This window comes from Canis lupus, chromosome 24 (genome assembly GCF_048164855.1).
Source record: "Canis lupus baileyi chromosome 24, mCanLup2.hap1, whole genome shotgun sequence".
In the NCBI taxonomy this organism is placed as follows: Eukaryota; Metazoa; Chordata; class Mammalia; order Carnivora; family Canidae; genus Canis; species Canis lupus.
Window position 1 is genome coordinate 32305851 of NC_132861.1, and position 26368 is coordinate 32332218.

The 26368-nt window shown below is 36.8% G+C and overlaps 1 long non-coding RNA gene across 1 annotated transcript; it reads left to right on the forward strand.

Moving 5' to 3' along the window:
• The first annotated feature begins 1217 nt into the window (after positions 1-1217).
• LOC140616484 (uncharacterized) lies at positions 1218-26368 on the forward strand. The gene is made up of 3 exons (XR_012016953.1): positions 1218-1378; positions 24561-24848; positions 25415-26368. It is a non-coding gene; the product is annotated as an uncharacterized lncRNA (long non-coding RNA).

The window sequence follows — 26368 nt, forward strand, 5'->3', positions numbered from 1 at the left end:
TACAAAAGCCATAATGTTTTCTGGGCCAAAAGTTCTTGTCAATGAAAGTGTGTATCCAGCAAACTGATAAAGGACTTCTCATCTGCTCATGGCAAAAAAAAAAAAAAAAAAAAAAATAGACCTAAACAAGGTATTTGGGGTGAAGAGGTAGTGTGAAGAAAGTTCAACTCAATAAAACTGGGACCTCTCTAAATCTTGAATTTACTGTTTCACAAAAACCTTTTCTTGAGGCATTCCATGACAGTTGTCAAACACAAGAAACTCCACTCTTTGTGGAGGTGTAAGTAAAGCCATGTGTTGCAAATAGCCAAGCTGGTTTGTAAAATAAAACAGGAGAAACTAGAAGTGGTTTTCTTGTCTAATGACATGTTCTGGAATAGTTGATATTGCTTTTAACATTTTGAAGGAAATCATCAAGTAATTGACAGTCTCCTTGTTGCCTTTCAGCATGCAACTGGGTAAAACTACAGACATTTTTTAAAGTAATCACCTCCTTTTTTATACTCACTATTTACATGCTAATGCCATCAAAGAAAAAACTCTTATTTTATGAACTGCTTTTGAAATTACAAAGATTGCCAATGTTTGGAAATGGTAAAAGGTTTTGTTTTTTGTTTTTTTGCCAAATCACTTTCTCTGAAGGTAATAGCTTTATATGCAGCACAGATGGAGCCCTTGCAGTGCTTGGTAAGACATCTGGTTTTGCCACTTTAGGGGAAAAGGAAGCTCCCCACATCTTCATCACAGACAAGACTTTTCCAAAATTTCCAAAAGAAGTTTGGTTGAAAGCCATAAAGTTATAAGCTTCATCAGAACTGATCCTGATTCCTTGGTTACAAAGAACTGAAATTGAACCTAAAACTTTACTTTTTTAAAAGATTTTATTTTTTTTTATTTGACACAGAGAGAAAGCACAAGAAGGGGGAGAGGCAGGCAGAGGGAGAGAGGGAAAAGCAGGCTCCCAGCTGAGCAAAGAGCCTGATGAGGGTCTCGATCCCAGGACCCTGAAATCATGACTTGAGCTGAAGGCAGATGCTTAACTGAATGAACCACCAAGATGCCCTTAAATCTGAAACTGTATTAAAAAGGGAATTTATTTGAAGAGATTGATCATAATAAGGCTAGAAAACCAGGCCTGAGCAAGTCTGAAGGAAGGAGAGCAGCCAAATTCCTGTCACAGGAGTGGCCGAGAGTGGTGCCAATGCCACTAGGCTCTTGACTGAGCTGCAGCCATCAGAAATAATTCCTATTGACCTTCTGCTCTTGTGTTACTGCCTCAAGAACATGTTTGTCACCTTCAGGTCATTTCTATGCTCAACTACTAAGAGATTATGAGAGGAATAGCTGCCTTCCTTCAGCTTCCCTAGTCAGAAGAAAGGTATGATTTTCTTAAATATACAGCTAACCAGTAGTGAGCATGGTAGAACAAGTAACTCTGAGCTTTTTTCTATCTAACTGTTACAGTGTTAACATATTATAAAGTTCATTTTTCAGGTAACAGCCTAACATTGTGGATTCATATATACCTTACCATCCTGCATACATCTTTAAAGAATGACTAGAAACAGAATGTGTGTATGTTTGTGTGTGTTTTCATGACAGTTTCAAAAGAACTATTGATCACACATCAGTCCCATACACATGAGCAGAGGTAATAGTTTATATCAGTCATATCATCATCTATCACAGTAAATATAAGCATACATTTCACTTTCAAATGCAACATTTTATTTTATTGCAGATTTTGTGTATTTATGAGAGAGAGAGAGAGAGAGAGTGAGAGTATAAGAGAGCATGAGTAGTGGGAGGGATAAAGGAAGAGGGAGAAGCAGACACTCCCCTGAGCAGAAAGCCCAATAGGAGGCTTGATCCCAGGACCTTGGGATCATAACCTGAGCCAAAGGCAGACACTTAACCAATTGAGCCACCCAGGTGTCCCTCAAGTGCAACACTTTAATTTCTTCTTTCCAAGCTAGTGAAATCATGTGTCTAAAGGAAAAAGGAAAAACAAACTCCTTTTGAATGAGATCGTAGAGAGGGTAATTGGCTGTGGAAAGAATCAAGAAAGATAAATTTCCACTTCAATCAATCAATTAATTTAATTTAAAAAAAATTGAGGACCATATGTACCAACATCATGGTTGAATAACTTGTCAACAAAGCTTTATTCCAGGACAGTGAAGCAACATCCTTGGAGTTTTGAGAGAGAGAAAAAATTATGATCCAAGTATTGTTAACATAAAATTGGATTAGGAAGTGTAGGTCTTCTAATGATGTGTCATTGGTGAACAGAAAATAGGCAAATGGGGTGGAAAGAGAGATCTGAAGAAAAGGAATATGATGATTGTGAGGCGAGTGGTTGGGAGGAATAGGCACTGAAGGTTATTCCTGCCAATTATTTCAAGTCATTAAAAAGTCACATTTTTCTATTAAACTCTCAATTTAAGAATGTGGTTTCACAGCACTAGAACAAGTAACATTAAAATTTGTATGGAACCACAAAAGGTCCTAAACAGCCAAAGCAATCTCGAGAAAGAAGAACAAAGTTGGATGTACCCTACTCCCAGATTTCAAGATATACTACAAATCTGTAGTGATCAAAACAGTATTGTTTTGGCAAAAAATAGACACATGGATCAGTGGAAGAGAATAGAAATTCCATAAATAAGCTTACACAATTAATCTACAGGAAAGCAGACAAGATTATAGAATGGGGGAAAAGATAGTCTCCTCAACAAATAGTGCTGGGAAAACTCAACAGCTATGTACCAAAGAATGACACCAGACCACTTCCTTACACCATATACAAAAATAAACTCAAAATGCATTAAAGACCGAAACCATAAAACTCTTAGAAAACAGGCAATAATTTCTTTGACATTGGCCATAGCAATATTTTTCTAGGTATGTCTCCTTAGACAAGGGAAACAAAAGCAAAAATAAACTATTGGGACTACATCAACATAAAAAGCTTTTATAGCCTAATGATTGGAAGCAGATATTTGCAAATGATATAACCAATTAGGGGCTGATATCCAGAATATATAAGGAATTTATCTAACTTGATACCAAAACAAACAAACAAATAGTCTGACTAAAGATGGGTAGAGGACCTGAATTTTTCCAAACAATACATCCAGATGGCCAATAGACATGTAAAAAGATGCTCAACATCATGAAACATCAGGGAAATGCAAATCAAAACCACAATGAGATATCACCTCACATCTGTCAGAATAGCTAAAGTCAAACACACAAGAAGCAACAGGTGCTGTGAGGATGTGAAGCAAAAGGAACTCTGGTACACTGTTAGTGATAATATAAATTAGGAATGTAAATTGGAAAACAATATGGCAGTTCCTCAAAACATTAAAAATAGAAATACCATATGATCCAGAAATTCCACTACTGGGTATTTGCCTAAAGGAAATAAAAACACTAATTTGAAAAGATATATGCACCCCTATGTCTATTGCAGCATTATTTACAATAGCCCAGGTATGTAAGCAACCAAGGTGTCCATCTATAGATGAATAGAGAGGATATGATATATATATAATACAATGGAATATTAGTCATGATAAAGAATGTAATCTTGACATTTACAATAACAGACATGGACCTAGAGGGCATTAAGCTAGGTGAAATAGGTCAGGCTGAGAAAGACAAAGAACATATGATTTCATTTGTATGTGGGATCTAAAAACAAAACAAAGAAACAAACAGACTCTTTTTTTTTTTTTTTTCAAACAGACTCTTAAATACAGAGAACAAACATGATTGTGAGAGGGGAGGCGTGGGGGGGATGGGTGAAGGGGATCAAGAAGTATGAACTTCCAATTATAAAATTAGTAAGTACAGCATAGGGAATTTAGTCAATATGATTGTAATAATGTTGTTTGGTGACAGATGGTGATTGCACTTACAGTGATGAGCACTGGGTAATGTATAGGATTATTTAATAATTACGTTGTATATATGAAACTAATATAGCACTGTATGGTAATTATACTTCAATAAAGAAAATTCAAATATCTAAAAATGTTTAGAAAGAAAAAAGGGCATGAGTTTTCAAAACTTGGGAAAAATTAGAAATTATTCCAACTCCTGGAATTTTAATGTTTATGGATGATTTGGAAATTATACCAACTTCTCCATATATATATATGTTTGTATATATATATATGGAGAATATATATATATACACATATACATATTGTATAGGGTGTAGCTCATCTGTGACTAAAACACTAATCATATAGTTCTGGATAATGATGATGATATTGAAAACAGACTGATCTGCAATAGGATTTCTGTGCAGGAATATTTGTCCACTAATGGGACAACTTCCTTCTTTAATTAACCAAAGAATAAGACAACCACAACTAATGGAAAGAAGCTGTATTTTTTCTCTAATATTTTCTAGCATGTTCCTACAGATCTTATTTATTCAATATTGAAAAGAATACTAATGCAATCATGATGCAGTAGCCGGGTGTAACAAAAAGTACCCAATTTTCCCTGGCATTACTAAACTAGCACGGTTTATTACCTTTATTTTAGAGCTACTCATATTTTTATGGAGTACCACTTATCACATAAAAATTATATGATGAACAAAGATTTTCTAAGAGCCTCAGTATTGATAAATTCAAAACACTGTTTTTAACCTTGAAAATCCTTTGATCTAGTAGAAAGATAATTGTTCTCAGAACTGAAATGCATAACCATTATATAATGAAAGAAAATCTTGTGAGCTTTCCTGGCTGATGGAACAAGTTTCAATCTGTCAAAGTCAGTTTCCATTGCATTATTTGAATTCAAAAGAATGGTAGATATTACATCTTAGTATCCACAGAATTAAAATCTTTTATTAGGGACACTTCTATTGTAAACACACTCCACGCATATAACATTGAAAGATACTGTTAAACAGAAAGCTAAAGGACAAACCCAAACACAAAGATGAGCTGCTGATGGCTCTGAAGTGGGCCTAGTCAAGGAGGAGTCTGTAGGTCTTACACCCTTTTAGTCCCAGGGAAATCAGAAGTGGCCCAGAATTCCTCTCTTACAGTGCTCAGATCATAAAAGCACTCCACAAGAGGCAGGATCTCACTATGAGGAGGGCTTCCAGACCACTGCCCAATGTAAGACTTGATAGTTTTGGATGGGGTTAGATGGAGATAAACACATAAGAGAAGGAAAAAGAGAGAGAGAGAGAGAGAGAGAGAGAGAGAGGCATAGTGAGGGAAAGGATATAGAATTTTACCCAAAATGAGCTTGCAAACTAAAAGTAATAAATATAAAAATTTAAAAATTACCAATAAAATTTAAAATGCAGAAGATTAAATCATTTTAGAATAAATATACATGATGTAACAAACTGAATAATGGCTTGAAATAAGTACATTTAGTTTCTAAAAAAAAAAAAAAAAACCCATAAAATGAACATCCATGAGAAAGAATAAGACAATATAAAGAAAGACACAGAATGGAATAGGAATCATTGGCTAAGAAACAGAACCAATTAGAAATCTGAAGTTAAAATATTGTCATTAAAATTTAAAAAACCATGAATGGGGTAAACTCTATACTGGGTAAGATCAAAAATAGAATACAAGAATTGGCACATACTACCAAAGAATTCACCCAGAAAGCAGAACAGAGAAGCAAAGACTTTAAAAGCAAACTAGCAGATAAAAGATATGGAAGATAAATTTAGAAGCTCCAACCTATGTCTGATGAATGTATCAGAAGAGAAGAATAGAGAAAATAAGCAGAAAAAAGATATATGAAGAGATAATAGCTAATGATTTTGCTGAATTGAAGAAGGAATAGTGTCAAAGCAAAGGAGTATTCTAAATATTAAGAAGGATTTTTAAAAATTGATCCATGCCTGGACAATTGGGTAGGAAAATTGAAAAGTATCAAGAATGGGGATCAAATTCTAGAAATATCAGAGAGAAAAGGCTGATTCTGCAAGAGAATGATAATGAGCCTGATTGTAGGTTCAGCAATAATAGATGCCTGAATACAATTAGACTACAATAGAAAAATAGTCTTAAAAGTATTGAGGGAAAAATACATGTCAGTCTGAAAATAATTATTTTAACAAACTTTTATTATTTGTCATTAAAATGAGAGATATTAGTACAAGGATAGACAAATGGACATGTAAATAGAAAACTGGAACTGAATTATAGATGTATAAGCAGTTTGTGTGTCTGAGATAGAATTGTAAATCAGTAAGGAAAAAGCAGATTTTACTCAATACTTTGTACTTGCTCTTTGTTCTTCTATGTAGAAAAGAATGGGACTAGACCTCACCTCATGTCATGTCCACAAATGAGCTCCAAGTGGCTTAAAGACCTGAAATTTTAAAGCAAAACTTTAAAATACTTAGAAGAAAACTTCTTTTTGTGATCTCAGATCACTAGGATTTCTTAAAGCATTAAAAGCACATTGTAAGGGAAAAGATTAATAGATTTGATTACATTAAAATTAAAACCTGCTATACAAAAACATTATAATCATAATGAATAAGATTTAGTTGCTTTCAATATTTTCTCCATTACATTGCTACAATGAACATCCTTATACATATTTTTATGCAAATATTTTATCCAATAAATTTTTTGAAGTGGAATTGCTGAATTGAGAAATAGATAAAACTTAATAGCTCTTGCTTTCTAAATAGTTTATCGATTTATATTTGCATTAAAACTATCTGAGAGTATTTTCCTGACACTGTTTTCAAAGTGATGACTGTAATTTTATATTTATAATATCAATTTTGTTTCTGATCTTTTGTTATCTCAAGTAATGCTGCAGTAAACATCCTTGTACATGAGTGGGTTTGCGTTTGTAAACGTTCCATGCAAAATAATAGAATTGTGTAAGGTCCTGTATAAAAAAGTTCTAGAAATGAAGTTGCTGAATCAAAAATGTGTATACTTTAATTCCTGTCAGCAGAGATAATAATTGTGCTACCACCAAGAGTTCATGACAATGGGCATTCCCCATATTCTGGGTGGCATTATGACTCTCAAACTTCTCAAAGTTCTTCATTTCGCCAATCTGACTAGTGAAAAAAGGTATAGCGATTTTAAAGTGTGCATTTCTTTAGTAATGAGTTCAATCAAACCACTTTTCATATTTTCTAAAGCTATTTGGATTTCCTTTCTTTTAATGAATTGTATGCTCATGTCCTTGCCCTATATCTCATTGCGTTTATCAATACATCTCACAGTTTTTATTGAGCACCTACCACTAGGTGCTCTGCTCTGGACTCTGAGGAAACAGTAATGAAAATGGTAGACAAGATCTTCTGGGTCCAGAACTGCCCATTTAGTGGGGAGAGTCAGGTACTAAACACATGAAGTGTACTTTCAGTGTAACAAAGATAAAACATGACAATGGGACAGATAGGAACTGGTAGAGGGCACTGCTTTGGAAAAGGCAAGCAGAGGAGGCACCCTATTGAATCTGCTCTTCCCACTTCCTCTTCTCTTTGTCTGAACATATGATCTGTTTACATGTTGTCAAGGTAGACAACATTCATGATTCTGTCTGGCAATCATAATTACCACACAAGTTCGGTTCTGATTCTACATTTAATGTATTAAATTCACATAACCACCTTTCTTTCCATAGCTTTCCCATATCTGGATTTATAATATTGATTCCTTTATTGGTTTGTTTAGATTTTTTTCTTAAAAGGATTGATGTGTGCTCTATTCCTTAAATTCTTGTATGCCTGAATAAGGCTAGTCTATTGAAGGATAACTTAGCTTGCCATAAAATTCTTGAGTCATAGTTTCTTCTCCCCTTTCTAATGTTTTAGGGTTTTATTTATTTATTTATTTATTTATTCATTTATTCATTTATTAGGAGAGCACACATGCCAGTGGAGGCAGGGGGTGGGGAAGAGGGAGAGGAAGAGAGAGTCCCAAGCAGACTCCATACTGAGCGCAGAGCCCAACACAGGGCTCAATCCCAAGACCTGAAGCACCCAATGTTTTAGTTTTGGAAGTGTCTTCTGATATTGAGAGTCTTCTGTGACTTAGTCTGAGGCCAATTTGATATTTTCAATTCTTCAACATGACTTGCCCTTTACACCAGATTTTTAGCAGTTTCATCCTTTACCCTTGAGGTCCAGAAACAAGACTAGGATATTGATCAGATTTATCTTGCTGTGTTTACATTTTTCCTAGGACATCACGCTCCCCTTCAGTATTGAGATATGAGTAAATTTCAGTTTAGGCAATCTAATCTTTTCAATCTTATTGTTTTTTGAACTTCATATTCTTATTCTAACATCGCTTCCTAAAATGTAGTTTTAATTTACATAAGTTATTTTATTTTTCTAATCCATTTCCTTCCTCAGGTCTTCCAGCTCATTCTTTTATTGCCGTTTGTAGGTTTGTCATCATCATCTCTCTCTCCTAACTCTTATTTCAAAGAAGTCATGTTTCTTTAATTCCTCTCAAGTCATGGATTTAAAAAAAACTTTCTCCTGTTTTGAGGTCAAATTTGTCTTCTGCTTTGGGTTACTTATTTGCCTTCTGATTTTCTATTTTCTTTTTAAATAATAGTGTATATGTATAGAGACTGCCATAGACTGTATGTTTGTGTTCCCTCTAAATTTGTATGTTGGAACCTAATGCTGAAGATGATGACAGTAGGAGTTGTGGTCTTTGGGAGATAGATGATAAGGTCACACGGGCAGAGCCTTCATAAATGGGGTTAGTGTCCTTATAAAAGAAACCCCAAAGGGCTTCCTTGCTTTTCTGCTATGGGAGGGCACAGTAAAAAGACAGCTGTCCGGCAGCCCGGGACTCAGCGGTTTAGCGCCGCCTTCAGTCCAGGGCGTGATTCTGGAGACCCAGGATCGAGTCCCACGTTGGGTTCCCTGCATGGAGCCTGCTTCTCCCTCTGCCTGTGTCTCTGCCTCTCTCTCTCTCTGTGTCTCTCATGAGTAAATGAATAAAATCTTAACAACAACAACAAAAAAAAAAGACAGCTGTCCATGAACCAGGAGGCAGGATCTCACGGGATATGGTCTCTGCTAGTGCTTTGATCTTGGACTTCTCTGACTTCAGAACTGTTAGTAACAAATCTCTTCTGTTAATAAGCCACCTAATTTATGGTGTTTTTATTACAACAGGCTGAACAGATTAAGACACACTCATCACCAATTTCTTTCTCTTTTTCCCTCATAATTTCTCATTTTTAATGAAGAATATTTTAGGAAGGAGGGAGATGTGATCTGCTGAGTACCTACTTTCATTTCAATATGTTAATTTAGAACCCATTTTCTCGAATTCTTTATCCTTAGTGAACCAAGTCTTCTGTTCCCATTTTTAGTGGCATTTTTTAATTGAACTATATTTGGTATATAGCATTGTATAAATTTGAAGTGTACAGCACATGATTTGATACATTCATATATTGTAATATGATTGCCATGGTAACAATGATTAGCACCTCTATCACATCATATAATATCATTTCTTTTTAGTGGCTCGAATAGTCTTGATCTAGTCTAGTAAATTTGATGATTGTAATCGAGGTGAACAGAGAGCTCTATGACTCATGGTGAGGGACATATGTTTTCTGTGTGGTTATTTAGTTATTTTACATGGTGTGAGGTGCAGACAAGGACCTGGAGCATCCTGCTAAAATACACACTTGGATTCATCGACTCTGGGTGGGACTAGAATTTCTTCATTTTTAACATGCTCTAGGTGTGTTTGATTCTGCTAGTCCATGAGGGCACTTTGAATTGCAAGGATTTGGGGTTTACTTTCTCTTCTCCGCTGACTTAGAGTAGATGGTCCCAAACAGATTGACCCACATCCCCAGCCTGCCCCACAGCTCTTCCTGCCTCTTGCTCTCCTTCTGCCCAAGTGGTTGCTGCTCAGCAAGGCAGCTTTTGTGGTTTCTAGGTGTTTATATTACTTAGGTTAGCATTTGGTTTTTAAAGTTCTAATTCTATTGCATTAAGAAGTTGTTGATTATACGATTTCTATTTGGGGAAGTTTATTAAAATATTTTTGTGGCCTAAATGACTATCTGTTTTTGTATACACTGCAATGATACTGGAAAGAAGTGCATTTTCTGCTAATAGAGGCCGAGGTGTCACTCGCTCTCTCTCTCTCTCATACACACACATACACATCATATGTATTTTTTATTCCTTTTAGTATTAGCTTGTCTACTTGATATTTTTAATGATACTTTAATGTCTTTATTATTTAACCACTGTATTTCATCTTGTATCTGTCATTGTGTTCGTAATTTTTAAAATATTTATGTTCTCTTACTGTTTTCATTTTTTTACAATGAAATACAATGTCTTATTTTTATCTCCTTCAATATTTTGAAAATCATATCCTATTTTTATGTCCTTTGGTGATCAATTCTTTTTCAAAAGCATTCTTCCACCTACTTTTATCTAATTATCAGTTAAAATATGCATTTTTAATCCTTTGTGACAAGTAATTTCATACTTTTTTTAAAGTTTTTTTATTTTTATTTTTATTTTTTTTATTCATGAGAAACAGAGAAAGAGACACAGGCAGAGGGAAAAGCAGGCTCAATTTCATACACTTTTAAAAATGTCTCTCAAAAATCCCTACATAGTGATCTTTATTATTTATTCAGATGATGGTATGTACCCTAAGGAATTCCAAACACTCAGACTGCCTCACCAAACAAGGCATACCAGAGGACCTGCCCTGGTGGAGTTCACACTGTAACGGCAAAGACAGACAGGAAGAAAAATCAGTATATACTGTAGAATATGATTTCGGGAAATTATAGATCTATATCATTGTTCTTATCTAATTATACTTTACTTGCATAGTTTTTTCTTTTGAAAATACTTTTGGCATTTGTATTGAGCAATATAACCAGATTGACAATAATATTTAGATTTATTCCTATTTTGACTAGTTTCAATGCTCATTATTGCTCCTGATATATAATAGTTTTCCCCTTGAGAGGTCTCAATTTTATCTAATTGCTGGAAATACAGACAAAAATCTAGAGTCTAAAAACTTTAGTTTAAAAAATCTAAACATTTATTTTCATGGTTCTATTTTTTAAGCTCTTACATTGCTGAAGATAATTATTTGAAAATTTCTTTTTTTTAATATTTGTTTATTTATTCATGAGAAGACACAGAGAGAGAGGCAGAGACATAGGCAGAGGGAGAAGCAGGCTTCTCGCAGGGAGCCTGATGCAGAACTTGATCCCAGGACTCTGGGGTCACACCCTGAACCAAAGGCAGACACTCAACCACTGAGCCACCCAGGTGCCCATGAATTTCTTTAAAAGAACTAGTACTGTTATAAAATTACCAGATCATACTGTGGTATCTTAAAATCCTGTACAATTTTTTTTTAAATCTTATGCAATTATTTTGTTGCTTTCTGACATTTCATATTATGTAAGCAGAAACTTGGGAAAGATTTTTGCCTGTTGTGAATCACCTACTTTATCTGCCCAGAAGCTTTCAGGAATTTTCCTTGTACATGTATATAAATGGCTTCTTTTTGTGATTTTACAAATAAAGCATGGAGGGCATTAGAATGGATACATAGTATTCTGCTTGCCTTGTAACACAATTCATGGAGTAGAAAAGAAAGGAACTTAGATCTGTAGTGGTTTGGATCTCAGAGCTTTAGGTGAAACTCAGTAGGTACAGAATATGTACAACTTCCATTTCTTTTTATGTGGTTTATTATGTTCAGGAAACATAGCAGTGTGCCATTAGCCTTAGAAATTTTTTCCCCAATTGCCTTCTACCTTGCATGAAAATTTCCCTATATTTTGGCAATTATCTGTGAACTTTAAGTTTTAGTAAGTTGGTAAATTTCTGTCTTTTGTGTTTCCTCTTAAGTGATTTGTTGAGTTTGGTAGCCTCCTAGATGGATGCTAGTAGAAGTCCAGTGTTTGTTATTAGTTACAGTTTCTTTTAAAAGAGAACAGTATTCAATTTACAAACAATGTATAAAGTGTCAAAAACCATTTTGTCAAAATGTATGAGAAAGTCAGTGTTTTAGACTTTTTGAAGAAAACTGTATTGGTCAGAAAGCTATATTGCTCAGAACACTTCATTCAAGTGAGAGAAACCAAATTCAAAGCTAGTTGAGAGAAAGAGAATGGGAGAAAAGAATTTATGGGCACATGATAAAATGCCCAGAATAAAAAGTAATTCAAGCATAACTGTCTCTCACAGCTCAAAAGATATAATCAACTCATTATACTAATGCAAAAATAAATTCTTTCCAGATTACTCCTAGAAAACCGTAGACTTGATTGGCCTATCTTGGGCTTTATGGCCATGCCATGGGAATAGTCGTCCCATGAGAATGTTGGTTGTCTAGGAATGTCCCTTTCCTTTCAGAGGTACACTCTATAATACCTTAAAGGTTGATTTCATGTCCTAGGATTTTTCGGAATGTATTTTTTGTTGTTGTTTTTCCCCACCTTTACAGAGATGTAATTAACATATGACATTGTGTTAAGTGTGAAGTATACAACCTATGGATTTGATATATGTTGCAAAATCATTACCACCAAAGCATTATCTAACACCTGCATCACATCACATAACTATCCTTTCTTTTTTTGTGGTGAAATCATTGAAGATCTACTCTCTTAGCAACTTTCAAGTATATAATACAGTATTACTAACTATAATCCCCATGTTATACATTAAATACCCAGAACTTATTCATCTTCTAACTGGAGGTTTGTACTGTGTGACTGACATCTTCCCTTTCTCCCACTCCCCAGTCCCTGGTGACCACCATTTTAGCCTCTATTTCTAGGAGTACTGTTGTATGGTTTTGTTAGATTCTAATACAGTATTTGTCTTTTTTACTCTGCCTTGTCTCATTTAGCCTAAAACCCTCAAGGCCCATCCATGTTGTAATAAATGGCAGGATGTCCTTCTTTCTCACCTTCTGAATAATGTTCCACAGCTTCTTTACGCATTCATCTGCTGACGCATACTTGACTGTTTCCATATATTGGCTATTGTGAATAATGCTGCAAAGAACGTGGGAGTCCAGATATCAAGATCCTGTTTTCATTTCTTTTGGATATATAGCCCAAAATGGATCATATTGTAGCTCTATTTTTAATTTAATCATCACCAAGACCCATGTCAAGATGCTTACTACCCTCTATGTTTTCGTCTATGGGTTTTACAATTTCAGGTCTTATGTCCAAGCCTTTAATCCATTTTGAGTTAATTTTTGTGCATGGTGTAAGAGAGGGTTTCAGTTTCATTCTTTTGCTTATGGCTCTCCAGTGGTGTTCTAACACCGTTTATTGAAGATATTGTCCTTTCACCATTGTATATTCTTGACTCTTTTGTTATAAATTAGTTGATGACAAATGCTTGGATTTATTATTATAAATGCTCTTTATTTTCTTCCATTGATTTATGTGTCTGTTTTGTCCCAAAATCATATTATCTTGATGACTATAGCTTTGTGATATAATTTGAAATTAGGAAGTGTGGTGCCTCTAGCTTTGTTCTTCCTTAAGGTTGCTTTGGTTATTTGGGGTCTTCTGTGGTTCCAAAGTTTAGGATTATTCTTTTCTATTTCTGTAAAAAATGCCATTGGACTTTTTGTAGGGATTGCATTCAATCTGTAAGTGATTTTGGTTAGTATGGACACTTTAACAATATTAATTTTTCCAGGCCATGAGCACAAAACATCTTTCCATTTGCATCTCCTTCAGTGTTTTTTCATCAGTCTTGTAGTTTTCATTGGCTAGATCTGTCACCTTGTTGGTTAAATTTATTCCTAGGTATTCTATTCTTTTTGATGTGATTACACATGAGATCGTTTTTAATTTCTCCTTCTGATAATTAGTTATTAGAATATAGAAATGCAACTGATTTTTAAATATTGATTTTGTATCCTGAAACTTTACTAGATTTCTTGATTAGTTCTAACAGTTTTTGGTAAAGTCAAGATTTTCTAAATATAATACCATGTAATATGCAAATAAAGATGATTTTACTTCTTCCTTTCTTATTTGGATGCTTTTTATTTCTTTTTCTTGCCAAATTGCTCTGGTTAGGACTTTCAGTACTGTGTTAAATAAAAATGGTAAGAGTGAGAATTTTTGTCTTACCCCTGATCTTAGAGGAGAAAGCTTTTAGATTTTCACCACAGAGTAGGATGTTAACTGTGCTCTTGACATATATGCCTTTATTATGTTATGTTCCTTCTGTGTGAAGTTTGTTGGGAGTTGGAGAATGTTGAATGGAGGATGCTAAATTTTGTCAAATTCCTTTTCTACATCTATTGGGTTTATCATATGATTTTTATACTTCATTCTGTTAATGTTGTACATCACATTGCTTACTTTATGAAATTTGCACCACTCTTGCATTCCCCGGAATAAATTCCATTTTAATGGACTGTTGAATTCAGTTTACTAACATTTTGTTGAGAATTTTTACATCTATGTATACCAGAGATATTGGTGTATAACTTTCCTGTGATGTCCTTGTCTGTTTCATTATGAAGGTAATGCCGGCCTTGTAAAATGAGTTGGTAGTATTCCTTAATCTTCTTTTTTTTGAAAGATTTTTGAGAAGCATTTGTATTAATTCTTTTTTAACTGTTTGGTAGAATTCATCAGTGGTGTCATCTAGTTCTGGACTTCTTTTGTTGAGATGCTTTTGCTTACTGATTCAATCTCCTTACTAGTAATTGCCTGTTTAGATTTTTTCATTTCTTCATGATTCATCCTTGGTATGTTGTATGTTTCTAGGTATTTTTCCATTTATTCAAGGTTGGTTGTCCAGTTTGTTGGCATATTATTGTTCATAGCAGTCTCTTATGATCCTTTGTGTTTGTGTTTTGTCAGTTGTAAAGTTTCCTCTTTCATTTCTAATTTTCTGTATTTGAGCCCTCTCCTTTTTTTCCTGGTAAGTCAAGCTAAAGGTTTATATATTTTATTTATCTTTTAAAAAAAAGCAAGCTCTTCATTTTATTAATATTTTCTATTGTCTTTTTAGTCATATTTCATTTATTTTCACTCTGATCTGTTATTTCCTTCCTTTTACTAACTTTGGGCTTAGTTTCTTCTTTTTTCCCCTGGCTTCTTGCAGTGTCAATTTTGGTTGTTAATTTGGTTGTTATTTTTTTTTCCCTCTCTAAACTGCTTTTGTTGCATCCTGTAAGTTTTGGTATATTGTATTTCCATTTTTGTTTATCTCAAGATATCTCTTTATCACTTTTTTGACCCTTTGGTCATTTGGTAGTATGTTGTTTTATCTCCATGTACTTGTAAATGTTCCAGTTTTCTTCTTGTAACTGATTTTTAGTTTCATACTATCTCGATTGTAAAAGATGCTTGATGTGACTTCAGTCTTCTTAAATTTATGAAGATTTTGCTTTGTGGCCTAACATATGATCTATGCTGAAGAGTGTTTCATGTGAGCTTGAGAAGAATGTATATTCTGCTGCCATTGGATGGAATGTTCTGTAAGTGTCTGTTAGGTCCATCTGGTCCAATGTGTAGTTCAAATCCAATGTTTCCTTTTGATTTCAGAATGTATTTTTAGAAGTAGCTACCATGAAGCATCACTTCACACCTAGTATGATGACTATAGCCCAAAAGATGGACAATCATAAGTATTGGCAAAGATATAAAGAAATTGGGACCCTCATGCATTGCTGGTAGGAATGTAAGATGGTGCAGCTGCTATAGAAACAGTTTGACACTTCCTCAAAAACTTAAACATAGAGTTTCTGTATAACTAAGCATTCTATTCCTACAAAGAGAATTGCAAACAGATGTCTACACAAAAACATGTACACACATGTTCATAACTTCATTATTCACAACATCCAGAAGGTAGAAACAACCTAAATGTCCATCAGTAGATAAATGGATAAATAAAATGCAAAATTACTCAGCCATAAAAAGGAATGAAGTACTGATACATGCTATAAAATGGATGGGCCATGAAAACATGTCAAGTGAAAGAAACCAGACAGAAATGGTCTCATAGTATTTCATTCTTGAAACGTTCAGAATAAGCAAATCCATAGAAGGTAGATTAGTGTTTTCCAGAAGCTGAGGGAGGAGAACAATGGGGATTGAATGTTACTCAGTACAGGGTTTTATAGGGTGATGAAAATGTACAGGAATTAGTAATGATGGTTTCACAACTTTGTGAATCCATGAATAGCCACTGAATTGTACTCTAAAAAGGAGAATTTTGTAGTATGTCAATTATGTATCAATAGAAAATGATTCTTTAATAATATAGGATGGATTCAGAATGGAAAATGTGTAATCAGATATTTATATCAGCACTTCTGACAAGTTATAACATCTTCAGGGAATTTTCTAGCAATCTCATGGTAAGAGACATGGAATGCCTTCATCTGCTTTGTGTTAGTAAAGCACAAACTATCATGAAAAGAACTGTTCAAAGTTCTTTTTGTTTTGTTTTGTTAATTGGTGCCACCTTCTTGCATAGCCAGAATAATTTCATATTTGCAAGTTTTAGATATGACTGATGATGAACATTAATACACAAAAATATTCCAAATACTACTGAATTAAGTGGCATTTACACCTGGAAGATATTTTAGGTCAGTTACAATCTACTAAACTACAAAATCAGCATGCTATTCATGAAGTTTTCTCAGAAACCAGAGTATGATTCAAAAATTTCTTTTGAAAACAGTAAAAGTTCAATTTATATATGTAAATAGCTTACATGAGAAAAGGACAAATTTAGGCAAATAGAGAGGTTTTTATTTTCAAAGAACAGTAAAGGAACAGTAAATAACTTAATGTATAATATTACAGACTTTAAAACTATTTTATTTTAGGGGCACCTGGGTGGCTTAGTCAGTTAAGCATCTGTCTTCAGCTCAGGTCATGATTTCCAGGTCCTAGGAGTCCCACATTAGGATTCCTGCTCTGCTTTTTCTCTCCCTGTGCCCCTCCCCATCTCCTGCTCTCTCAAAATACAGAATCTTAAAAAAAAATTTTTTTGAATTTATTTTTTTAGAACCCAAAAATATAGAAAACTCTTCCAAACAAATATATAGCCTAATGAGTTTTTATAAGACCTTTTTGTAGCTACCAACCAGGTGAAGACATGTGGCATGATTCAATCACAATCCTACTCTTTGCTAAAGTAATACTGCACTGACTTCTGTAGAGATGACACAAATGTTCATTCCTAGAGATTATAGTTTAATCTTCCTTTAAAAAAAAAAAACAATTTTAGGGTGGCTCAGCAGTTTAGCGCCGCCTTCAGCCCAGGGGTGATCCTGGACACCCGGGATCGACTCACAGGTCAGGCTCCCTACGTGGAGCCCGCTTCTCCCTCTGCCTGTCTCTCTCTCTCTCTCTTTCTGTGTCTCTCAAGAATAAATAAATAAAATCTTAAAAAAAAAACAGGTTTTATTTATTTATTTGACACAGAAAGAGCATAAGCAGGAGGAGCAGCAGGCTGAGGGAGAGGGAGAAGCAGGCTCCCCCGCTGAGTAGGGAGCCTGATGTATGGTTTGATTCTAGGATCCTAGGATCATGACCTGAGCCGAAGGCAGACAATTGACTGAGCCACCCAGGTGCCCCTTAATCTTACTTTTTAAAAGGTGTTAGTACTTATGTCATTTTTAACCCACCAATTTCACTTCCATCCCTTCCTTTTTCCTATAACTTACCTATTAAGGAACCCAGGGCATTTGCCCAGCAAAATATTCCACATTCTCAATTCTGTTTTACTATGGAGTCATAGTGTAGTTCCTCTTTTTCTTGAAATTAGGCAGCTGAACCCCAGACTCCATCAGACTCAGGTTCAACTCTTTTGGCAAGACTATGTGGTGCGATATACTCCTACCACGAGTCTGTCTGTCTGTCTGTCTTTGTGGTTTGAGCAGCTGTTGATCCTCAGCGCCTAGATCCATTCATTCATTAGTGGTTCAAAACAGTGATTTTTCAATTCCATCATTTTTTTTTTCACTTTTTAGATAAAATGTTTTTACAAAGAGATGCTTTCCTGCTTCTCACATTTGGTTATCCAGTCATACAGTTTGTACAGAGGAGCAAGGATAAATGCTTGATTCTTCCCTCTAAATAGTTGTTTGGCTTTTGCACTGTGGGGATAAAGAGAAATGATCTACTATTTTTTAAAGTTTTCATACTCGAAAAAAAAAAATAAAATAAAGTTTTCATACTCGAGAATAAAATGTGATCCCACACTTTTATGAAAACAAAGAAGTAGAGATTCAATAATCTCATTTATTTTTAACTTTTTATTGAAGTCTAATACGTTTAAAGAATGTCCACGTCATGAGACTGTAGGTCAGTGATTCTGCATGAACTGGCCATACCATGTAACCAGCAACCAGATCAAAAAGCAAAATATTACCAATACCTTAGACCAGCTTCTCCAGGTGACGATGAACTCTGAGGATAACCACACCCCCTGACATCCAACAGCAAATTATTTCTGAGTGGGACCAAAAATTTAGATGAGTGGGACCATGCAGTATACATTCATTTGTCTAGGCTCTTTTGCTCATAGCTATGTTTGCAGTAGTCATTGGATTGTTTATCCATTATTCTGCTGATAGGATTCAGATTGTTTCCAGTTGGCAGCTGTATTGTTACGAACTTTTCAGGGCATGCCTTTTGGGTGGCATAGATGTACATTTCTTGGGATATATATGGCCTTTATTTTTAAACATGGTACTAGAACCAGATAATTCTTTGGGAGAGCTATTGAAATATGTAAATTTTTATAGAAAAAAAATGAGTCGTTATTAATAAATAGCACTATACGGTATTTAGTTTCAAAATTGCAGCTAATACTGCTGCCCACATCAGGCACAAGCCCCTAGCAAATCTCAGAGAAAGATGCACTGTCCACAGGTTGCATTCAGTAACTTGCCTATGCTTGACACAAAGAAGAAAATAGATAGCTCATGGGGCACTGGGTGGCTCAGCAGTTGAGCATCTCCTTTTGGCTCAGGGCGTGATCCCCAGGTCCTGGGATCAATTTGCACATTGGGCTTCCCACAGGGAGCCCGCGTCTCCCTCTGCTTATGTCTCTGTCTATTTCTGTGTGTCTCTCTTGAATAAATAAATATAATCTTTAAAAAAAAGGAAAATAGCTCAACACTGGAGAAAAATTTTATCATGTTGTTTTCATTGCCCTCTCAAGGCTCTGTCTATTTCTGCAGAGCAGTACCGGTTTACTGGTCAGCAGTTACCTAAGAAGCTTTGCTTAGAAACCTGAATTACCTGGAAACTTATTTTTAATTTGCTTTAATGGGGATTTATCACTTGTTATGGGTTGAATTATCCCTCCCACCCCAGATTCATACCTTGAAGTCCTAATCCCCAGTACCTCAAAATGTGACCTTATTTAGAAATGAGGTCATTGCCAATGTGATTAGTTAAGACGAGGTCATTAGGGTGGGCCCTAATCCAGTGTGACTGGTGTTCCTTATAAAATGGGCAAATCTGGGCACAGACATGCCTACAGGGAGAGCGCCATGTGAAGAGATCAGGGTGATGCTTCTATAAGCCAAGGAATGCCGGAGACTGGCCACAAGTCACCAGAAGGTAGGAGAGAAACATGGAATGGATCAACCTGTAACATCTCACAGAAGAAATCAACCACGAAAACACCTTGATCTCAGACTTCTAGCCTCCTGAATTTGAGACAATACATTCCTCCTATGTAAGCTTCCCAGTGTGTAGTGCTTTGCAACAGCAAAGGAACCCATCACCCTTTATAATGTGGTACCCTGGGTCATTGCCTATTTTCATGATCCTTAATTTGGCTTTTTAAAAAAGATTTTATTTATTTATTCACGAGAGACACAAAGAGAGGCAGAGACATAAGAAGAGGGAGAAGCAGGCTCCCTGTGGGGAGCCCAATGTGGGACTCCATCCCAGGACTCCAAGATCACACCCTGAGCCAAAAGCAGACACTCAACTGCTGAGCCACCCAGCCATCCCCTTAGTTTGACTTTTAACTTGGACGTAGGGACTGACTGGCAACTGTATAATCTTGAATAAAGGATAAAGGATTCAGCCACTGTCAGCCTCCACGTCCTCTTCTGTGTAATTAGGATAATAATCATACCTAGGATTAATGTGAGACTTAAATAAGATCTGCATTTAAAGAACTTCTTAAAATATCTCTAAATAGTAAGTTTTTATAAATATTAACTTTTATTATTATAATACTAGGCCACAACCACGATAAATTCCAAAAAGCAGAATTCAGACAAGCCACATTCTCTGAAACACAGGAACATGCCCAGAATAAATAAATAAAAATAAATTATCCCTAAAAAACAAATCCAAAAAGGAAATAAAAACTGTAGTTATAGACTATTTGAGGACAAGGCAATTATGACATCAAATCTTACAGCTATTACCACAAAATAAAATGAAAATGGTTACAAATGTATAGCTCTAAGGGTTTTCCATCAAGGAAAAAATTTAAAGATCAAATCAAGCAGATAGCACAGGGAACTAGAAAAAGTAACAAAGGGATTCTAAGAAAGCAGGATAAGAGCAGGAAAAAAATATTGACTCTAACCAAGCTGTCATTTTGGTAACCAACACTTGTAAAGCATTTCCTACATGCCCAGCCCTGTGCTAAGTGCTTTTCCCAGGCAATCTCTGAATTATCAGAACAATCTTATGAGGTAGGTTCTATGATTATTCCCATTTTATAGGCACTGGCACTGAGGCTTTGAAAGGTGAGGTAACCTGCCCAAGGTCACTGAGCAGAAGCAAGATTGTGTCCCAGGAAGTGTGACTACAGACCCCAAGTTCTTAATCACTGTACACTACACGGTTTTCTTCAGCCAGGGTACAACTGGTCACATTCTAGAAAACACCTACCTTAGTGCTTCTTATATACTGTTCCTACTACATATCCTGTGCATTTGAATTTAGTCACTTTTTTTAAGATCTAATTTATTTGAGAGAATGTGAGCACAAGCATGGAGCAAGGAGAAACAGAAGGAGAGGAAGAAGCAGACTTCCCACCGAGCAGAGAGCCCCACATGAGCATCAATCCCATGACCCCAGGATCATGACCTGAGCCCAAGGCAGATACATAACTGACTGAGACACCCAGGTGCCCCTAAAATTAGTCATTTCTTATAATCAGCCTCACAGCAGCACATACCCTACCCCATGCACACCCACATGTGTATGTACACACACCTGACACACTTACTTGCATCCTCTCCATCATTAGACAAGGGATGAGGAGGAAAAATTTCTCATTCCTAGGCTGGACCTCTAACAGTTGAGGAACAACTGGGCCCCCGACCATTCAAATATGGGAAGGGTCACATTACCCAGCCATCCTGTGTCCATCCAGCATGTGACAGGCTATGTCCCATCTCTGCTGCTCCGCGTGCACATGTGGCACCTGGAGCCCCTCTCTGCTCACACCTTGCTTCCACTTCTCCTGACTCTTCTTCTCTGCCCTTCTAAAGACTTTTGATATTTGCCATCCCTGGCTGCCTTGACCCACAAAGGATTTAAAATCAGATTGAGAATAGATTTTTTTCTCTTTACTTAAAATCCACAAATATGAACAAGTTCCAAGGACAGAAAAAAATTAATATTCATAGATCTCCAGTTCCTTTCAGTTCAGTAGTTAGTAATTATTAAAAAAAATTAATCTCCACTTTCATGTCAGGCTCTCATAAAAACAAATTAAATGCACTTAGCTGAAATATACCTTTATTTAACAATTATGCTTTTTCAGATGTGACAAAGTAAACCTTTTGAAAGGATCTTTATGTAACATAAGAAATCAGTTGGCATATCCTAGGACAAACCCTACAAGTAGAACAAAGGTAAATTGCAATTAGTTGTTTTCTAAGCATTATTTTCGGAAAGCCCAGTGTTTATTTCAGCCTTGCACATACTGTATAATGACATAGTATATCTGGAACTGTACACATTTAGAGACCATAATTATAGCAATGCTGCACTTCACTCCCTCATTTGCTAAGCTTAGTTGAAAACCGAAGCTAAGTGGAGTCAGAGTCTACCAGTTTACTCCACAAATTTATCCCAGTTTGAAAATAAATAATAATCACAACAACATGATGCTTTTAAAAGGAAATGAAACTGCTATGGTTTTCATTCCTTGAGAATGCAAAGCCCACCAAGGTAGAAAGCAGAAAAACGGGGGTTTTCATTGGATGTGTATTGCCATCCAAGGAAGCAGTTTGGGGTAAGTCTTTTGGTTTCTATTAATGTCACTCTGTTACAGTTAGAGATGGACAGGCCTCAGTTGGCTGCTTCTTCACATTTCATACCCTCCAGAAAATGTTTTGGGTTCGGAGAAATTCACAAGTTTACTTTGTTCTAAACACTCTTTCTTTTCATTTTTAAGTGACTGTAAACATTTACCTCAGCTTCAGATTCATTTGCACTTAGCTCATCAAAACTTTTCACAGCATAACTCTGCATGTACGAAAATAAAACCAAACACTCTTGCTTATAAAAGACACTGGATTCCAGAATCACTCTGCAGATTCCATCAGGCACTTTCAGCTTAGAAGCACAAAGTCATGTTTTGCCAAATATAATTGGATTAAAACATCCCCTGGGTTTTCACTCCCGGTGAGTTTCCCTGTCCCATCCCAGCCCTGGGGTGCTGCTGGGCCCTAACCTTTCCAGCCTACTTGGCGCTTGGTCCCAGGATAAACCCAGCGGATTCAAAATCATTATCTCCCTTCCCAAATCCGTTTGCCATTCTGAGTTTATTCTCAGGCAATGGCACCACCTTCTCCCTCTGCCCCACCCGAAAGGAGAGAAGTCAGCCTTCATCTCCTGCCATCCCACCAAACCCTGTTCATTCATCTGATTTTGCTTCCCTTTCGTTGCCCCAGGCTACGCAACATCATGTCTAGACCCTATTTCTGCAGGGACTTCCTAAAGCTAGTAGGTCTGCCTTCTAGACTCATCCCCATCAATCCCTTGCTCACTCAAAACCAGAATGATCTTTTCCAAGGGGAAAAATTTGATCACCTGAATTCCCTTTTCAGAACCTTTCCATGGTTTCCCATCACTTCTGGAATAAAGTGCAAATTTCCGAGTAGATTTTACCAGGTTCTTTTTAACCAGCTTCTATCTTCCCCTCCATTCTTCTCAGCTTCTTCTTGCCTGTTTCACAAAGGCCAGGGGATTGCCGTCAATTCCTCAAAACTGTGTGCTGTTTAGCATGATAATGACTGGGTTTTTTTTAAGATTTTGTTTATTTATGAGAGACAGAATGAGAGAGAGAGAGAGAGAGAGAGGCAGAGACACAGGCAGAGGGAGAAGTTGGCTCCAAGTAGGGAGCCTGACATGGGACTCCATCCTGCGTCTCCTGGATCAGGCCCAGGGCTGAAGGCGGCCCTAAACCCCTGAGCCACTGGGGCTGCCTTAGTCTGGCTATTTTATCACAAATATGGCAGTGTTCTAAATACAGTCAGTTCTGCTGTAACATGATATTCACAAAAAATGGCAAAAAATAACCATGCTGTGCAACATCATGCAATGAAAATCCTTATGGAAAAAACAGAGTGGGGAGGGGGTGCGGTACTGATGTAGGAAAAGATGTTAGGATTCGAACCTGACAGCCAAGAAAGAATTCTTGAGACTTCTTTGGTGCAAAAAAGGTGATTTTTCTTAAAGCACTGGGACAGGATCTGTGGCCAGAAAGAGCTGCACTGAGCTCCTGAGGGATGGCCCATGATGTACTGTCAAGTTGGGAGGGGGTTAGGGAGAGTGTAGGTCTCTAAGGAATTTTGGAAGCAAGGTTTCCAGGACCTTGAGAGGGCTAGTTATTGTTGGGAAAAGGTCATTTATTACTCTCTAATAAAACCTTGGTCATGAGACTCTTCAGAGGTATATCGGTGGGCCAAATGTTTGGGGGATGATTGCCAACCATGTCTTGGGAGAGGGGTGGTTAGAGATAAAGGAAATTCCTAAAGGGATTTTTATATATTAAAGTAGATTTACAGGATCCTAGGGGTTGGGCTAAGATTGCCTTTTGCCCTTAGCAAAGTATTAACATCTAGGCAGTTGAGTCCCTAGAGGAATGTCATTCTGCTAGTTTCAAGGGCTTGTGGATGGGGTGTAGTAAGGAAATGAAATGATGTTTCTTCTACCTTTGTTTCCCACATCAGTACCACTCAAAAAAAAAAAAAAAATCAGTGACGTTAAAAAAAAAAGCTAGAAAATGAATAAAAATGGTAACAAACTTTGACAGATGCCGAAGAAACACATAAAAAATTGGTATATATATTTTTGGTCTTCCTCACTGAATCCCAACACAGAGCTCCTAAAACCACTGCAATTTCCTGAGAGATAGGGATGAGAGGAGTATCTTTTGTTATTCGTAAGCCCCTTTCAGGGCTTTATGCTAATGAGGTCACTCGACGGTGGAGGCTGGAGATTGGGCCAATGGCTAATAGTTTTACTTTCTCAAGTGATTTGGGTTTTTTGTTTGTTTTTTTTCTCAGGCAATTTGTCTGTGCAGCCTGGGCAGGGGATCCGCCTGGAGCAAAGCTGACCCCACAGGTGGGAAACATCTGACTTCAGAGTGATGTGGGAGCCAGAAAGGTCCTTTAGCACCTCCACCAGCATCTGGATGGGTTGGCCTGCAGTTCTCTGGCTCCAGACATTGGTGAACCAGTGATTAATAAGACCACACCCAGAAGAGAGCAATTCAAAGCACCATCTCATTAAACTAGATTTGAAGTATTTTTATTATCTCCTCAAACTAGATTTTATATCATGAATTGACTTAGGTACTGTACCCCAAATCCATTTTTTGTGAATTCCAAAATATTCCCATCTCAGAATAAGAAAATCAGTGTTAGACAACCTATTAAATAGATGAAGAAGTGTCAGATGCATGGAAAGGTTTTTAAGAATTTGTGACAGGAATGCTATTAGGGGATGAGTGGAAAATAGATGAATGGATCAAAACAGCATTACTTTCTATGCTGGTTTAAAAGTTTAAGAATCCCCCCACCCCCCCAAAAAAAGTTTAAGAATCCAGGTAAGCTCATGACACAGGGGCTAATGGTGCAATTGCCACAGAATATATCACAGATTATTAATGTTTTCCACTCAGCAAGGTGAAGCTGACAGAGAACAGTGTTTTCCAATGTGTATTTCATGAAATACTTGTCTCTTAAAATTTTACAGGAAATGCTAGGTGACATAAAATGAGACAGGTCTCTTTACTATTGGATTGTTTCCAGTCTTTATTATGAAGATGTATGTGGTGACTTTCTAAGAAGGAGATGACAGTAAACTTTGTTTTCAAAATTTCTCTTTTCTTCCCTCTTTTATCTTTCTTTCTCTGGAGATTTGGACTTCCAAAAAGCATACTGTTAGAAATCCCAGCAAAGAGGATTGGAGAAAATGAGAACCCGTCAATTCTATCTTTCTCCAAACTGCTTCTACCATCATTGGTTCTACTCAATGCCTTAGGTCATTTTCCATGCTACTGAGTCGTGGACTTTCCTGGGCTGGGGACATCCACAAGACCAAGCTCTGCAGTTCCAAAGGACTCAAGCAGAAGAAGAAACAAGGAGCAGAGGGCAGTGAGAACCTCAAGCCAGTTGATGCTCTTCAACAAGTCTGAAACACAAAGGCATCTCTGGGAAAGGACTTGGGTCAGGGGCCACTGAGGGACCAGGAGGAGCCTTTGCCAGCACGTAAGACTTCATCCCGCCTCTGCCTCCCCCTCAGCAGCCACTTGCAGAGGAGATGAGGATGATGGAGAATCCCAGAGACTCAGCCACTCCTTCCTACCCCAGCCCTCCCCACTAAAACCCAGACTTGAACCACTGCCGCACATAGACCCCGGGGGATGGGCTCCTTGGCTTGCCATGTCTCCTAGCCCATGTTGCCCTTAGAAGGATGGGGTTTGTGGTGGGCTGTCCCAGCTTGTGCCTGGACCTTGTTCAAGGAGCAGAGAGGCTGGCTTCTGATGCCAAATGGCGGTTGGGCAGGACAATGCTCTTTGCGGGTACCTTACCCACCCCCTTCACCAGCGAGCTCTCTTCCCGAAAGAAATTTTGAGATAAAACAGTACATGAGGGGATCCCTGGATGGCTCCGTGGTTTAGTGCCTGCCTTCTGCCCAAGGCGTGGTCCTGGAGTCCTGGAATAGAGTCCCACGTCGGGCTCCCTACATGGAGACTGCTTCTCCCTCTGCCTGTGTCTCTGCCTCTCTCTCTCTGTGTCTCTCATGAATAAATTTTTTAAAAAAGTACATGAATCAATAAAGAAGTATAATGCAAGAACCGGAAAAAAAA